This window comes from Piliocolobus tephrosceles, chromosome X, assembly GCF_002776525.5.
Source record: "Piliocolobus tephrosceles isolate RC106 chromosome X, ASM277652v3, whole genome shotgun sequence".
NCBI lineage: Eukaryota > Metazoa > Chordata > Mammalia > Primates > Cercopithecidae > Piliocolobus > Piliocolobus tephrosceles.
The window spans coordinates 90529671-90542808 of NC_045455.1; the positions used below are offsets into that span (position 1 = coordinate 90529671).

General features: G+C 49.0%; 1 long non-coding RNA gene across 1 annotated transcript in view; it reads left to right on the plus strand.

The window, feature by feature from the left end:
* Positions 1-12920, plus strand: part of LOC111524996 — a 23848-nt gene extending 10928 nt beyond the window's left edge. Inside the window, exons 6-7 of the long non-coding RNA XR_002725925.2 lie at positions 9030-9191; positions 11641-12920. This is a non-coding gene — a long non-coding RNA (uncharacterized LOC111524996). The remainder of the gene's footprint in view (positions 1-9029; positions 9192-11640) is intronic.
* Positions 12921-13138: the final 218 nt, after the last annotated feature.

Genomic DNA, 13138 nt, shown 5'->3' on the forward strand with positions numbered 1-13138 from the left:
GAAGGAAGGAAGGAAGGAAGGAAGGAAGGAAGGAAGGAAGACTCAGAGGAGCTGACTGAAGTTTGGTCAAGGAAGGAGTCCTTGTCATTATGCAGCAACAGATGACCAGAGGCTAGGAGGGAGGTGGCCGGCAAGTGTGGCAGCAGAGGCATGAGCTTTCCTTGACTGCTGCTGTTCCTGATGTAGGAATTGCTGCAGGGGCTGGCCCCTGGCTCTCTGTCCCTATTAGGACTCGAGTGAAGGTTGTGAGTCTTCACGCTCCCTGCTGACAGTACTCTGCATGGCTTCCTGGAGGAGCTGGGATCTGGGATCTTTGCTTCCGTGTATCCTTTTGCCAGTAAATCATTGCTCACCTCTGTGAGTGAAAGGGGTCAGGGCCAGGGCTACCCCACCCCCATTGCTTGTCTCCCTGTGGCACTGTCTCTGATAAGCCACCTGCCATAGATGCCACCTGTTCCAATGTCAGCCTCCCCACGGCGGTTGCTGAGAAACAGATGCATTTTCTCTGAAGGCATCTTTGTAGTTATCCATAGCCCCAGGGTGATCCCTTATGGTGTGGTGTGAGGCCACTGCCCGGCAGCTCCTTTGCCAGGGCTGGTCCCTCGGCGGCGGTGTGCGGGGAACCCAGCATGCACTCATAACCTGGGGAGAACCCACGGATGGCGGAAACCTAGTTCAGGGGCATAACAAGGACTCCGTGGAAGGTGCTGGCACGTTCTCTCCCCTCCCAAATCCAGACAGGCCCCATCGTTCCTCAGCAAATCTGGGATAGGGCCCAATCAATCAGCCACTCTGCAGTCACCCCCAGGGGCTCCCCGGAAGACACCAGGAGAGATGAGTCCCCCAGCTCCACAGACTGTCATCAGCCACCGTCAACCTCGGTCTCAGAGAACAGCAGGAAGAGGGGGACGTTTCCGAGAGACCCAGCATTTTACCTTACAAGACTGAGCGTATCCTAAAGGTGACGCCGACATGATTCTGTCAGGCTGGATTCACTGAGTCCCGTTCAGTTTTGTCCTCACCTCCCTCCCTGCGGTGTGAACGGTTCTGGAGAAGCAGCAGCTCAGGTGCAGAGAGAGCGGAGGCCTTCCTCTCTGCTTATTTGGGGGAAGGGGTGAGCGTGGGACCCACCCTGCCACGACACCGTCCATTTTCCAAATACAGTTTTCACCCCATGCCACAGCTACTGGGGGAGTCCAAACACCACTTTCTAAGTTGGCACACACCCAGCATTTCTTCACATGTCAGCAGCATAGATGGGCTTGGAAACTTCCTAGTTATGAATGTCTTCTTTAATCATCATTCCCACAAAGGGACTCACTGCTGGTTTTGAGATAATCACAGAGTCATGTGATGAATGAAGCCCAGGGCTTGAGACCTACTTGATGTGGCATGAGGACCGTGGCCTGCCTAATGAGCTCAATAAGATATTTATGACCCTCATGTTTCACTTTCAACCAAAAGCCTGGAGTATTTCCTAAATATTATTTTTAATCGAAATTTGCAGAATCCGTATTCCAAAAATATTTGATCAGTCATACATTTTCCTTCTGAAATGGCTCTCGGGAAGTCAGAGCTCTGTGACTGTGATCACACGGTGTCCGTGCGTTTAGAGAGCCTCCGTGCAGCCCTGGGCGGGCTCTATTGGGAGCGGCTGTGGTCATGAACACTGGTTTCCACTCTGCTTTACTGGCATCAGTACTGTGCACGGAAGAGAGGGAGTCTGAAATGGAATTTTAAAATGACATGAGGCTGGACGCTGTGGCTCAGGCCTGTAATCCCAGCACGCTGGGAGGCTGAGGCAGGAGGATTGCTTGAGCCCAGGAGTTCAAGGCTACAGCGAGTTATCATCACGCTATTGCACTCCATCTTGAAAGACAGGGTCAGATCCTGTCTCTAAAATCAAAAAAACAAAAACAAAACAAAAAGGAAACGACATGAAACCTTTGGATAGTTCTAATTTGCCCCCCTGCTCTAGGGTCGCACAATTAGGCAACTACAGTGCCTTACGACGGAGAAAAACAGACCTTGCCACTAAAGAGGGAGTGGTAATATCTCACCCTTGGGTAGAGGTTTACACTTTACACAGCTCCTCACAATCCTTCTCATTTAGCCCTTGCAATACCCCAGGGAGGGGACGTGCTTACTGTCCAGTTACAAAGGGGGAAGGAGAGTCTGACAGGTTCCAAGGACTTGGACCAAGGTCCTGGGGCCACTACACGGGAGCCAGGGCTGCCTGAGCTTCTGTTACCACAGATAGACTGCTGGACCAAAAACCTCAAAGCCCAAATACTTCATGTTGGAATCCTTCAAAACGTGTAAGGAATGGGACCATTTCTCATCCCATTCTCTCTTCACCATAAGCCTTTAGAGTATGTGTAGCAGGATGTGTTTTTCTCATTTCACAGTTAAGGAATCTGAAGATGAAAAAGATGATGTGACGTTCCCAAGGTCGCAGAGCTCGTGGGCCAGTGTGAAAATGTGGACCCCGCTGCCTTGTCTGGTGCTCGTTTCTGGAGAGAGAAAAGCACCGCTGGGCCATGGGGGAGACTGGCCGGTGGCAGCTTCCGGCATCTCACCTGTTTTTGCGTGGGTTAAGGCAATCCGGGTGCAGGGACACACAGCTGTGGCTGTCTTCTCCTTCCAGACCCAGACCTGAGGGACAGCATGGGCTGGAAGGACAGGCCCACGGGTGAAAATCCCGCCTTTGCCCCAGGACCTGACATTGTCAGGGTGACTTCCCACAGTTGTCTTTTAGCATCGCTCCGCTAAACCTGTCTCCTCTGCACAGTGAGAATCGTACAGCAGCAAATACGTGCCTGTGGCGCTCATACCTGCACATCCATTGTCAGTTTCCTGTGAGGATGCACTTGGATGGCTTCTTGAACGACAACAGTCAACTTTTGTATCAAAGGCTTTTTTTTTTTTTTTTCCTGGGACACAGTCTCGCTCTGCCACCCAGGCTGGAGTGCACTGGCGCAATCTTGGCTCACTGCAACCAACCTCCGCCTCCCGGGTTCAAAGGATTCTCCTGTCTCAGCCTCCCCAGTAGCTGGGATTACAAGCACCTGCCACCACATGCAGATAATTTTTTTTTTTTTCTTTTAAACTGGAGACAGAGTTTCACCCTATTGGCCAGGCTGGTCTCGAACTCCTGAACTCAAATGATCCACCCACATCAGCCTCCCAGAGTGCTGGGATTGCAGGTGTGAATCACCACGCCCGGTCTTCAGAGGTTTCTTCATGGGCCACTCAGCATCCTGACCCTTGATCCTTGTCACGGCCCGAGATGGGGAGTATCATAGTCCTCACTTTACAGAGGAGAGCAAGTCCCCACCTGAGGCCACCCGTGGGACAGCAGAACGTGGATCAAAGCAGAGCTTCACCCAGTCATGCCTTGCTTCTCCCAGTGCTGGCACAGGGCGAGGGCTCCTTGAGTACTAAACGCTGGTGTTAGACTTACCTTCTCCATGAAACCAGGAGGTTTGGAAAATGCCCCTTACCAGTCCACGTGAGGGGTGGCCTCTTAACTAAACCTAGAAAAACCCAGTGACAACAGGCCTGATTTTTAGTTTCTGTCAGAAAGCCTACATCATTATGCTCAGAATGAGGGAACTGGTGATTTTATAGAAATGCCTTATTTAAGAGGCTTAACACAGTGTTATCTAGGCCAGGGCATTTTTCCCGTGGGAAGCTTTTGAAAGCATTTATCTTTAATGAAACAGACTAATATTAAAATGCAGTCAACACCATAAAACCAATATAATTTCATGAGAAAATTTCCTAAAATGACTGTTTCTTTGCAGAGTCATCATGGGATGTAATGAAATGAATCGTCTTTTGGAGGCTATTCATTAATTCCTCCCTGCCTGTCTCTGTGATACCTGTAAGTCCATGGGTAGGAGGCAGGGGTCTTCCTAAAGTAAGGCACGTCCCCCACTGTCTTTGCCTCCCACCCCTTCTCCTCTTCCCTCCTTCCTTGCCCCCCACCCCGCCACCTTCTTCCTTCCCTGCCTTCCAATGTTCAGTGCTTATCTGCGCTGTGACAGGTAATGTTTCTGGGGGCCAATTAATGAAAAAATGTCAAGCTTTTAAAGGATTAAAGTTAGTGTTATTCAAAGGTCTTAGGCTGAGGCCAGGTGTGGTGGCTCAAGCCTGTAATCCCAACAGTTTGGGAGGCCAAAGCAGGTGGATCCTTTGAGGCCAGGAGATTGAAACCAGCCTGGGCAATATGGTGAAACCCCAACTCTACAAAAAATACAAAAATTATCTGGGTATGGTGGGGCATGCCTGTAGTCCCAGCTACTCAGGAGGCCGAGGTGGGAGGATTGCTTGAACACAGGAGTTCAAGGGTACAGTGAGCTGTGATTGTGCCACTGTACTCCAGCCTGGGTGATAGAGTTTCACTCTGTCTCAAAACCACCCCCCAAAAAACCCAAAACCAAAAAACAAAGATCTTAGGCCAAGCATGGTGGCTTACATCTGTAATCCCAGCACTTTGGGAGGCTGAGGCAGGAGGATCACTTGAGCTCAGGTGTTCAAGACTAGCCTGGGCAACATAGCAAGACCCCATCTCTAAAAAATATATATATATTAAAAAAATAAAACATACACAAAAAGTCTTACTGACTGGAGCCTAGAGCCCAGAAGCAGCCCTTTAGAGAGGTTCTGTCAAATGCTCCACCACAGTATTTCAGCCTACAGCTTATATACAGGTGGTGGAAATTCAGCATGTGCAAAAATCACATCAAACTTGCGCAGATGTTACACTGACACGGAATCACATCAAGGTTTGGGTGTAAGAGCGCATCTGGTTATACATTACGGAGGAATAATCCCTAACCCCATCAGACATTTTGTGTAGGAAAAGGCAAGGACTATGGTCATTTATCTTTTAAGGAATATAGTGACTCTGGCGAGAGACACAGGGAGCCACGTGCTCTATCCTGTTCTGTCTTCGAAGCACCTTTTCGGAGAGCTGCTGTATGTCGTCACAGAGTCAGGGGCTTTGTGAAATTCTGCTGAATGAGCAAGGTTGGCTTCGCTTTTGCTACTTTGCCTCTCATGGGGATGATGATGAGCGAGACGGATGAGGTTCTGCCTCGTGGAGCTCATGGTCTGAAGGGAGAGGCTTACGTCGGTGAGCGTCTGTTTCCAATGGAGAGAGTGCTGTGAAGGACAGATGAGGTGGGGGCAGAGCTGGAGTAGGCTGAGCCTGAGGCAGCAAGCGAGTGGGTGGCACTTGGAAGCCAGGTGGCCAGAGCCCAGTGGATGAAGGGGACAGTGGCGGGAGGTGGGTTAGGACAGAGTGTCAAGAGTGAAGCCTCGAGGGGTAGGTAGACCGGGTTAAGGAATTCAGACTTGATCACCCTAAGAAAAAGGGGGAAATTCCTGGAAGGTTATAAGCAGGAGAGTGACTTCATTTATTCTAAAAGTGGAAATAGAAGAGATGATGCTGGTATGGTCTCTGTGGAGCTCCTACTATCCACACCACCTCTGGAAGCTTGGCCCATCCTGTTGGACCTCCATGCTCCCTGCAGTTCTGGCCCCAGGGGCTGAGACACCTATATCCTGCAGTGGTCCTGCACAAGTGGTCTTACTTAGAGGGGCAGTGCAAGTAAAGTGAGCTGGGACAACCGTGTGCAGATGGACAGAGGCCGTGCAGTGTGAATCGCTCACTCAACAAATACTGAATCCCTCCTGGGGGCCAAGCAGTGTGCCAGGCAGAGCGGGTGGTGACGTAGCCACAGCGTCAACCAGGCAAATGTAAGAGCTGATTTATTTATTTATTTATTGAGATGCAGTCTCACTCTGTCACTCAGGCTGGAGTGCAGTGGCACCATCTTGGCTCACTGCAACCTCCGTCTCCCTGGTTCAAGAGATTCTCCTGCCTCAACCTCCCGAGTAGCTGGGATTACAGGCACACAGCACCACACCAGGCTAATATTTGTATTTTTAGTAGAGACGGGGTTTCACCATGTTGGTGAGGCTGGTCTCAAACTCCTGACCTCAGGTTATCCAGCAGCCTTGGCCTCCCAAAGTGTGTAAGCCACCGCACCCGGCCTGTAAGAGCTTGTATTTATTTATTTATTTTTCTGGTGAAATTTTATATATATATAATATATAATATACTATATATAAAAGATATATAATATATATAAAATATATTATATAATATATATTTTATATATAATATATAATGTGTATTATCTATAATATATATAAATATATATATTATATATATATATATATATATCCGTCCAGCAGGACTCAGTTGAGATAATCACAATTTTGTTGACCATCCAAAGCATGGTCTTCAGGAGCCAGTGGAACATATGCCTTCTCTCCATCAGGCCGAATCATGGTGTTGACCTTGGCCACATCAATGTCATAGAGCTTCTTCACAGCCTGTTTGATCTGGTGCTTGTTGGCTTTAACATCCACGATGAACACCAGTGTATTGTTGTTTTCTGTCTTCATGGTGGACTCAGTGGTCAGCAGAAACTTGGTGACGGCATAGCAGTCAAGCTTGTTTCTCCTGGGGGCACTCTTCCAAGGATATTTTGGCTACCTTCAGAGTTGCAGTGTCTTGGACCAGTGTGCACTGCTGCTGCTGCTGCTTCCTTCTTTCTTCTTCCTTCCTCCTTCTTCTTTCTTCTTCTTCCTTCTCCTTCTTTCTTTTTCCTTCTTCTTCCTTCTTCTTTCTTCTTCTTTCCTCCCCCTCCTCCTCCTCCTCCTTCTTCTTCTTCTTCTTCTTCTTCTTCTTCTTCTTCTTCTTCTTCTTCTTCTTCTTCTTCTTCTTCTTCTTCTTCTTCTTCTTCTTCTTCTTCCTTCTTCTTTCTTCCTTTTTAGTGGCTGTGGATGCCTTTCTGCACTGCCTTCTTGGCCTTCAGAGCCTTTGCTTTGGCTTTAGGAGGGGCAGAAGCCTCCTTCTTCACCCTCGGTGCCATCTTGTGAAAAGGGTCCAAAGAGCTTTTCTAAAAGCAGAAGTTGAAAGATCTATTTTGTGGGTGATAGGTGGTTTGTTTTTCTCCATTTGCTACCCAGATAATTGGACAAGCCCCGAGTGAGATATGTCTCTGGCTGGAGACTGTGGAGTACTCATGGGCATCGGGTAGCATGGCCAGGGAGGAGAAGGGGTCTCTTGTTCCTGCAGATCAATGACTCTTTCCATCTGACAGAAAGGAGTGTCCTTGGTGTCAATACATAACACACATGAGCAAACAGGACTAGGCCAATCTCCTAGTCACTCCTCGAGACACTCAGCCTCACAGGTCTTGTGCACTCCTGGAGGAAGTGAAGCAAAGCTGTGCAGTCTTGGGTCAGGTGAACTCAGCCAGAGGGGTGAGAATTGTGTTAGTATCAGAGTCAAAAAAATCCACAGTCTTTATCCAAAAACTTTAATTTTTTGCTTTATTGTGTTTCATTCAGATTATTAGGTTAATTTCTTTGAAGGCCCATGGCTTGTGAGTTGAAAGTCAAGGCTCTGTTTCTTACCAGGTGCTTCCCCTCCCGAGCCCGTGTTTCTTCATGGGTGGGTTCAAGCCAGCGGTGATGGTTCTCACTTGTACTAAGTAAGAGCAGGGTCGTCGAGGGTGATGTGGAATGAAGCATTTCACAAACTACTCAGTGGCTGCTACTGTCTTTGAGCAGTTCCCATGCAGTGTGTGAGTCCAGGCAGTGATGACATGAAAACAGTCAAGGTGAGCATAAGATCATTATTCGAGTGTGAAGTCAGACTACTGCAGTAAGAAAAATCGTTCTTGACTCCTTTTTAAAAGTGCACTTAGCGCACATTTCTCACAGCAGGTTGGAAAGATTCTGAGAAAGTGCACGAATCACTGGATTTCCAGGTGACACCACTTTCTAAAAAGAAAACCATGTAAGTGAAGTGCAAAGGCATCCAGCCTTTGATTTCGGCCTTGAATCAGGCAGCCAATGAGCTGCTGCACACCCGCTCCTGGCCCCAACTCCTCTATTGTTCTAAATGTAAGCAGCAGGTGCCCCCGCGCTCTCTCATTCCAGCACAGACCTGGCGTCTGACACACAAGTCTCGTTCCTTTCCTTTCCTTGGATGACCTCTGAAACCCTGGCATGCAAAAGCACACATGTCTAGATGGCTCTTTCAGATACATCATTTACAGTGCTGTTAATAGTCACGCTAGGACACATACACCTTTCTTGTTTTTCAAGTTTCTTTCTTTCTTTCTTTCCTTTTTTGAGACAGAGTTTCGCTCTTGTTGCCCCAGCTGGTGTGTTGTGGTGCAATCTCAGCTCACTGCAACCTCCACCTCCCAGGTTCAAGCGATTCTCCTGCCTTATCCTCCTGAGGACTACAGGTGTGCACCACCACACCCGGCTAATTTTTGTAATTTTAGTAGAGACAGGGTTTCACCATGTTGGCCAGGCTGGTCTCGAACTCCTGACCTCAGGTGATCCACCTGCCTCGGTCTCCCAAAATGCTGGAATTATAGGTGTGAGCCACTGTGCCTGGCCTATCTTTTCAATCTTAAAAGCCACGCACCTAGCTGCTGTCGCCCAGCAGGCAGGCAGCATCCCCATGCCGGCACCGCACTTGCTGACAGAGACTCAGATGATGGAAGCACCAGGGTGGAGGGGGCTGTGCATCAGGGGTGCTGGCAGGAGACTTTTCACGTTGCCCCCGAAGACAGCCACCACCCTGGAGAGGACCAAGTGGCACTGAGGGACATGTGCTGTGCACATATGGATGGACCTTCATTGCTTTCCTGTCCCCTACAGAGACGGATGGGCTTGTGATCCTTTCTCTTTTCTTCTTCCTTAAGCCAGTGAACGTCTTTTAAATCTGTCTTCCTCCATAGTTCCTTTGTCTTTGGTTTCAGTTTTTCTACGCTCTTTTCTGAGGCATAAAATATTCTAGATAGAATCATAACCCTTTAATACCATCTTCTTCACCTCCGGAGCTTAATCACCTGGCACCCGGTGTGCGTGTTAAAAACATGCGTGGTGAGTGAATAAACTACTGAATTTATTTTTTTGTCCACACACAGGCACCATCCATGCATACCAAAGTCCCAGCAATGACGACATTCATGAATAGAAAACTGGAATATATTTCACCGTGGGAAAAATGTTCTTATTGATTCAGGATCAAAATGGAGAAGCAAGTACAGGATGATGATCTTAATGAGCTCTTTTAGAGTCAAAGAAAGGTACTTATCTGGTTACTTTAAGTAAGGAGGGTTTTTTAAAGGGACATATGAGGAAATAAAGAAATGAGGGATGTGTCACCTGGCATGGTCAGAGGATAGAGGGGAAGCTTTCTCATTCTGAGTGCAGGGCAGCCGTAGGGATGGGGCTGTGTGGTTCCCGGGGTAGCAGGAGCACTGACCTCCCTTCTGTGTCTCAGCTCCGCTCCCCTCCCTGGTACTGGCACTCCCTCTCCACCCGGACATGACTGATTTCTCCAGGGATCCTGTGGCCGCTGCTTCTTCGCCTCAATGCTTTCCCAGGCTCCGGGGTCTCCAGGGCTCTGCTCCTGCCTTCCCTTCCACTTTACTGACCCTATTTTCTAACTCTCTGTATTTCACATTCAAACTCCCCAAGAGGAGGGTCTGATTCGTGTATGGCAGTGGTGAAAGTTAAATTCACCCCCAAGCCCAGAGCATGGATATTCAAACTAATGAAAACAAGCCACACTATAACCTGCTTCAGTGATCGTCAGAAACTAACTGGTTTAGAGACACTCCTTCGTTGGGGCTGTCCCACCACCAGCCTCTTAACGTGGACATAAGCTCCCCCTAACTCACTTCCTTTCAGGAGAAAACAAAGAGAAGTCTCTAAGAGTGAACCTGCAAACCCAGGGGAAAGGACCCTTTGCCCTCCCCATTCTGCGGTCCCTCCCCACCCTCGCTGCCTCCACTCGCTGTTTCCTCTCCCTTCCTTCTGGATTCAACTCTCATCTCATTGCCCTCTGAGTCTGCTCCTCAGGGCGTCCTGGCAGCCGCATCTGCAGGCACTGTACATTCCTACACCCCTCGATCACACTGTGCTGGTGGATTTTTCACCTTATGTCCCCACTGCTCCCTGTATGTACGCTAAAGGCTGTTTGTGTTTTGTTGCTGTGTCACAGCCGTGTTGGTCCTTAGCTGAGTGCCACAACCCCCCACGCTTTCCCCTGCCCCGACTCCATCCATTCCCGCCTCCCTGGTTCAGCAGACCCAGGCTTCCATCTGGGGAAGTTGAGGCACATGCAAAGTCAGACTGGCAGTGTTGCCCAGTGAAGGGGCATGGCCGGAGCCCCGCCCTGCAGCCCCGGAGCTCATGTCCTGGAGTAGCACTGGGCCTGTTTCCCACTCTTCGTTCAGCTTGTTCGGCACGTCAGGGCACGTGAGGCAAGAACAAACCTCTTCACACTGGAGAACGCAGCTTCGTTCCTGTCACCTCAGTCACGTGCGTGACTGATTTCAACTCAGAAGGACTGATGACTGCGGTCTGAGAACTTGCCTTGGGCAGCACTACGAGGTGGAAGGAGGTGGTGTTTGGTGCCTGTGGTGACAGCGTGGCGGCTCGCCAACAGCCAGTCCCCGCCTTTCCCTTGCTAACAGACTCCCAGTTCGGTTCTGGGATAGGCTGACTGAGGGAAGATGGAACCAGTTCCACAGGAAAGATCATGAGTCTAAACCCACCATGAGAATCCCAGTCCCTTAGAGAGGGATTGGGTTGGGCAGTGGGGAGTGGGGACATGGGGCCCCGTTCTGGCCAATGAGACGTAAAGTCTGTTGGGGAATTTGGTGAAAGGTTTTCCATTCTGTTGAAAATAGAGGTCCACGAAGAGGATTTACCCTTTCCTTCCTGCCTTGGCATATTTTCGTGTGAGGACGGGATGCTTGGAACTGTGGCAGCCACCTTGTGACCAAGAGGGGAAAATACAGAGACAGCAGAGAAGCTGACGCAACGCAGAGCCTCAATACCATCAAATCGCTGGATCAATATGAAACTGTCTTCTTCTTTTTTTTTTTTTTTTTTTTTTGAGATGGAGTCTCGCTCTGTCACCCAGGCTGGAGTGCAGTGGTGCAGTCTCGGCTCACTGCAAGCTCCGCCTCCCGGGTTCACACCATTCTCCTGCCTCAGCCTCCCGAGTAGCTGGGACTACAGGCACCCGCCACCATGCCCGGCTAGTTTTTGTATCTTTAGTAGAGATGAGCTTTCACCGTGTTTGCCAGGATGGTCTCGCTCTCCTGACCTCGTGGTCCACCCGCCTCGGCCTCCCAAAATGCTGGGATTACAGGCTTGAGTCACCGCGCCCGGCCAGAACTGTCTTCTTCTATACTTAGTATATGTAATAACAACCCCCTTTGCTTTAGCTGCTCTTAGTCATGTTTTCTGTTACTTGCTGCCAAAAGCTCCCTGACTGGTGTAGCAGACACCAACCCACCCCCAGGCCTCCCGGGACAGGCTCACAGTGGTGGATTTAGCCTGGGGAAGCCTGTTGCACACAAGACTGAGAGGTTGGGTAGATAGGAGGGTGGATGGATTCCTCTACTGACAACCTGAGACAAGAAATGGCACCAGTCCCCAGAAGGTGACAGGATCTGCTGTTGTTCCCACTCATGACCCCAGATAACACCCCAATCAACTGTCTCTATTTGTGTCTCTCAGGAGATGATTTGGAAAGGAAACAAATGAGGAGACCCAGAAGTCAATCCCGTTGCGGAGCCACTGGGCTAGGATGAGGTGTGGTCTCCATGGAAGAGGGAACCCACCCAAAGCCATCGTAAACGGCTGACATCTGAGAAGGCCAGGCTGGAAACCCAAATGCATGGGGCAATGGGGTGTGGAGGGGGAGATAACCAGCGGCCAGCTAGAGGAGCTGATGCCCACGCTAGGAGACCTGTGGGTGGGAGAGCCCCAATAAAGGAGGGTCTCCACAAAATAAAGTAAAATCCACCCAACACCAAAGGAAAAGGAGCTGTGACCTCTCCCAGGCCCAGAAAACGCCAACCTTTGATCACAAAGGCACCTGTTGGGTGAGGAAGTTCCTATCCTTACTTTTCCTTTGGAACACTGGGTAAGGAGGAGATGGAAAACTTACGGAGAAACGGGAACCCCTCTTTTCCCTCTATACCTTCCAGCCCAAAGCAGCAGCAAGCTGGGAGATGTTTTAACGTTATAAAATTTTTTTTTAATTATTATGAAAATTTTCACATATATACAGAAAGACTACAGTAATGAACCCCCATTCACTCATCCCCCTACTCTCAACGATTATCAGTATTCTGCCTTTTACGTTTTATCTATTCTGCCCTGGTACTATTTTTCCTAGAGTATTTTAAAGCAAATCCCAGACATTGCATCACTTTACTGGTATGTACTTCAGTATATGTCTCTAACAGATAAGGATATTAAAAAAAAACCATAACCACAATAACATTATCACACCCAACCGAACTAATACTATTCCTGTAATATCTAATATCTAATAGGCAGTCCGTATTCAATTTCCCCGCTGGACTCAGAAATGAATTTTTCAGCAGGTTTATTCAAATCAGGGTCTAAACAGGACCCTTGCCTTTCATTCATGGGATAGGCCTCTTAGCACATGGCTTTTCTCCCGATAGATTTTAGCAGCCACTAATGATTGCCATGAAGCTCCACTATTTCTTTCGGGGGTTGCAAAATTGTGATTTTCTAACAATGTAATTACTTTGCTATCAATTAGGTGGGTTCTTCTATTAAGCAGAATTTTCCCCTATTGACTGGTTGGTTACTCTGAAATGCAGTCTGTATATGAAAAGCAGAATGGGGCTGGGCACGGTGGTAATCCCAGCACTTTGGGAGGCCGAGGCAGGCAAATCACTTGATAATTACCAAATCACTTTGGTAATCCCATGGGCACACATGTAATCCCAGCACTTTGGGAGGCCGAGGCAGGCAAATCACTTGAGGCCAGGAGTTCCAGACCAGCCTGGCCAACATGTGGAAACCCCATCTTTACTAAAAATACAAAAATTAGCCGGGTGTAGTGGCAGGCTCCTGTAGTCCCAGCTGCTCAGGGGCCTGAGGCAGGAGAATCACTTGAACCTGGGAGGCAGAGGTTGCAGTGAGCCGAGATGGTGCCACTGCACTCCAGCTTGGGCGACAGAGCAAGACTGTCTCA